The sequence below is a fragment of the Seriola lalandi genome, unplaced genomic scaffold, assembly GCF_002814215.2.
Source record: "Seriola lalandi dorsalis isolate HSWRI2012SDOR001 ecotype SW California unplaced genomic scaffold, Sedor1 jcf7180001957900, whole genome shotgun sequence".
Lineage (NCBI taxonomy): Eukaryota > Metazoa > Chordata > Actinopteri > Carangiformes > Carangidae > Seriola > Seriola lalandi.
Window position 1 is genome coordinate 1 of NW_019428569.1, and position 4,788 is coordinate 4,788.

General features: G+C 26.2%; 3 non-coding genes across 3 annotated transcripts; all 3 read left to right on the forward strand.

Annotated features, from left to right (window-relative positions):
* Nucleotides 1–3,611: 3,611 nt before the first annotated feature.
* Nucleotides 3,612–3,685, forward strand: LOC147820422 (small nucleolar RNA SNORD36). The gene has a single exon (XR_015437144.1). It is a non-coding gene; the product is annotated as a small nucleolar RNA SNORD36 (small nucleolar RNA).
* A 481-nt stretch (nucleotides 3,686–4,166) lies between these two features.
* LOC147820423 (small nucleolar RNA SNORD36) lies at nucleotides 4,167–4,240 on the forward strand. The gene has a single exon (XR_015437152.1). It is a non-coding gene; the product is annotated as a small nucleolar RNA SNORD36 (small nucleolar RNA).
* Nucleotides 4,241–4,417: 177 nt separating this feature from the next.
* Nucleotides 4,418–4,491, forward strand: LOC147820424 (small nucleolar RNA SNORD36). The gene has a single exon (XR_015437161.1). It is a non-coding gene; the product is annotated as a small nucleolar RNA SNORD36 (small nucleolar RNA).
* The last annotated feature ends 297 nt before the right edge of the window (nucleotides 4,492–4,788 follow it).

The following is a 4,788-nucleotide window of genomic DNA, read 5'->3' on the forward strand; positions in this document are numbered from 1 at the left end:
ATATTTTTATGCCTTACTTTAATATGACATTTTTTGACATTTTTATGCCTTACTATACTATGACATTTTTTGACATTTTTATGCCTTACTATAGTATGACATTCATTGCCATTTTTATGCCTCATTATGCTATGACGTTTTTTTGACATTTTTGTAGCTTACTATACCACTACGGTTTTTTTTTGCCTCAACAGACCATGAGGCATCTATGTATTACCATACTATGATGATTTTGACATTTATATAGCAAACTAAATGTGAAAACTGAATGTTTGACTTGTAGTGTAGTGATTTGGACACTTGTCTTTCAATCGGGAAAATGTGGTTCAAGTCCCATTTTATACCTTAATATTCTTTGAAGTTTTTATAACTTACTATACAATTAAGTTTTTTGACATTTTTATGCCTTACTATAGTATGACGGTTTTTTTTACCTTTTTATGCTTTACTATACTATGCAGTTTTTATTTCCTTACTATACAATGACGTTTTTGATATTTTTATGCCTAACTTTGCCATGACATATTTTGACATTTTTATGCCTTCTATAGTATGAAATTTTTTATGCCTTGCTATACTATGATATGTTTTGCCATTTTTATGCCTCATTATACTATAACGTTTTTTGACATTTTAATAGCTTACTATACCATTACGTTTTGTTTTTTTTTTCCTCACCATACTATGATGCTTCTATGCATTACTATACTATGGTGTTTTTGACATTTAAGTAGCAAGTTAAATATGAAAGTGGAATGTTCAACATGGTAGTGTAGTGGTTTCGACACATGTCTTTCAATCGAGAAGATGTGGTTCAAGCCCCATATCATGCCTTAATATTCTTTAACGTTTTTATATCTTACTATACAATTACATTTTTTGACATTTTTATGCCTTACTATACTATGCAGTCTTTTTTCCTTACAATACTATGATATTTTTTGACATTTTTATGCCTTATTATAGTATGATGTTTTTGACATTTTTATGCCTTACTATACTATGACGTTTTTTACCATTATTATGCCTTACTATGTTATGACGTTTTTGATATTTTTATGCCTTACTATACTATGAAATTTTTGATATTTTTATGCCTTACTATACTATGACATTTTTGATATTTTTATGCCTTACTATACTATGACATTTTTTCACCTTTTTATGCCTTACTATACTATGACATATTTTAAGATTTTTATGCCTTAATATAGTATGACGTTTTTTGACCTTTTGTTTGCCTTACTATACTATGACATTTTTTATATTTTTATGCCTTCCTATGCTATGACTTATGAAAACTTGTCATAGTATGACATTTTTATGCCTTACTATACTATGACAGTTTTTGACATTTTTATGCCTTGCTATACTATGTGATTTTTTTTTACATTTCCATGCCTTCCTATGCTATGACATTTTTTTTAAACATTTTTATGCCTTACTATACTATGATATTTTTTAACATTTTTATGCCGTGCTACACTATGACTTATGAAAACTTGTCATAGTATGACATTTTTATGCCTTACTATACTATGACAGTTTTTGACATTTTTATGCCTTACTATACTATGACAGTTTTTAATATTTTTTATGCTTTACTATACTATGACATCTTTGATATTTTTATGCCTTACTGTACCATGATATTTTGAGATTTTTATGCCTACTATAGTATGACATTTTTATGCCTTATTATACTATGATGTTTTTGACATTTTTATACCTCACTATACTATGACATTTTTATGCCTCACTATACTATGACGTTTTTTACCATTATTATGCCTTACTATATTATGACGTTTTTGATATTTTTATGCCTTACTATACTATGAAATTTTTGATATTTTTATGCCTTACTATACTATGACATTTTTTCACCTTTTTATGCCTTACTATACTATGACATTTTTTAAGATTTTTATGCCTTAATATAGTATGACGTTTTTTGACCTTTTGTTTGCCTTACTATACCGTGAAATTTTTTATATTTTTATGCCTTACTATACTATGGAATTTTTTGACATTTTTATGCTTTTATATAATATGATAGTTTCTGACATTTTTATGCCTTACTATACTATGACTTCTGACTACTTGTCATAGTAAGACACTTTTTTATGCCTTACTATACTATGACATTTTTTGACATTTTTATGCCTTACTATACTATGAAATCTTTTTTCCTTACAATACTATGATATTTTTTGCCATTTTTTTGCGTTACTATACTATGATATTTTGTGATATTTTTATGCCTTACTATACTATGACTTTTTTTTACCTTTTTATGCCTTACTATACTATGACATTTTTTATATTTTTATGCCTTACTATACTATGACATTTTTTTACATTTTTATGCCTTACTATACTATGTAGTTTTTTTTCCATACAATACTGTCACATTTTTAAACATTTTTATGCCTTAATATAGTATGACTTTTTTGACCTTTTTTTGCCTTTTTAAACGATTTTTATGCCTTACTATAATACGACGTTTTTTGACATTTTTATGCCTTACTATACTATGAAGTCTTTTTTCCTTACAATACTATGATATTTTTTGACATTTTTATGCCTTACTATACTATGACGTTTTTTGACATTTTTATGCCTTACTATACTATGAAGTCTTTTTTCCTTATAATACTTTGATATTTTTTGATATTTTTATGCCTTACTATACTATTAAATTTTTCGTATTTTTATGCCTTAATATAGTATGACGTTTTTTGACTTTTTTTTGCCTTACTATACTATGACATTTTTTAAGATCTTTATGCCTTAATATAGTATGACGTTATTTGACCTTTTGTTTGCCTTGCTATACTATGAAATTTTTTGACATTTTTATGCCTTACTATACTATGACTTTTTTTTACCTATTTATGCGTTACTATACTATGACATTTTTTAACATTTTTATGCCTCACTATACTATGTAGTTTTTTTTCCATACAATACTGTCACATTTTAAAGATTTTTATGCCTTAATATAGTATGACGTTTTTTGACATTTTTATGCCTTACTATACTATGAAGTCTTTTTTCCTTAAATTACTTTGATATTTTTTGATATTTTTATGCCTTACTATACTATGACATTTTTTAACATTTTTATGCCTTACTATAGTATGACATTTTTTGACATTTTTATGCCTTACTATACTATGCAGTTTTTTTTCCTTACTATACTGTGACATTTTTTAAGATTTTTATGCCTTAATATAGTATGACATTTTTGCACCTTTTTTTTGCCTTACTATACTGTGACATTTTTTGACATTTTTGAGCCTTACTATACTATTACTTTTTTTGACATGTTTATAACTTACTATACTATGCAGTTTTTTTCCATACAATACTGTGACATTTTTTAAGATTTTTATGCCTTAATATAGTATGACGTTTTTTGACCTTTTTTTTGCCTTACTATACTATGACATTTTTTGACATTTTTAAGCCTTACTATACTATGACATTTTTTGACATTTTTATGCCTTACTATACTAAGCCATATTTTGACATTTTTATGACTACTATAGTATGACGTTTTTATGCCTTACTATACTATGATGTTTTTGACATTTTTATACTTTACTATGGTATGACGTTTTTAATATTTTTATGCCTAACTATACTATGACGTTTTTTGAGCTTTTTATGCCTTACTGTACTATGACTTTTTTTACCTTTTTATGCCTTACTATAGAATGACATTTTTTGACATTTTTATGCCTTACTATACAATGACATTTTTGATATTTTTATGCCTTACTATACTATGCAGTTTTTTTTCCATACAATACTGTGACATTTTTTAAGATTTTTATGCCTTAATATAGTATGATGTTCTTTGACCTTTTTTTTGCCTTACTATACTATGACATTTTTTGACATTTTTAAGCCTTACTATACTATGACATTTTTTGACATGTTTATGCCTTACTATACTATGCAGTTTTTTTCCATACTATACTATGACATTTTTATGCCTTACTATACTATGCAGTTTTTTTCCTTACTATACTGTGACATTTTTTAAGATTTTTATGCCTTACTATAGTATGCAGTTTTTTTCCATACAATACCTACTATAGTATGACGTTTTTATGCCTTACTATACTATGATGTTTTTGACATTTTTATACTTTAATATGGTATGACGTTTTTAATATTTTTATGCCTAACTATACTATGACGTTTTTTGAGCTTTTTATGCCTTACTGTACTATGACTTTTTTTACCTTTTTTTTGACCTTTTTTTTGCCTTACTATACTATGACATTTTTTGACATTTTTAAGCCTTACTATACCATGCCATATTTTGACATTTTTATGCCTACTATAGTATGACGTTTTTATGCCTTACTATACTATGATGTTTTTGACATTTTTATACTTTACTATGGTATGACGTTTTTAATATTTTTATGCCTAACTATACTATGACGTTTTTTGAGCTTTTTATGCCTTACTGTACGATTACTTTTTTTACCTTTTTATGCCTTACTATAGAATGACATTTTTTGACATTTTTATGCCTTACTATACAATGACATTTTTGATATTTTTATGCCTTACTATACTATGCAGTTTTTTTTCCATACAATACTGACATTTTTTAAGATTTTTATGCCTTAATATAGTATGATGTTTTTTGTCCTTTTTTTTGCCTTACTATACTATGACATTTTTTGACATTTTTAAGCCTTACTGTACTATGACATTTTTATGCCTAACTATACTATGCAGTTTTTTTCCTTACTATACTGTGAC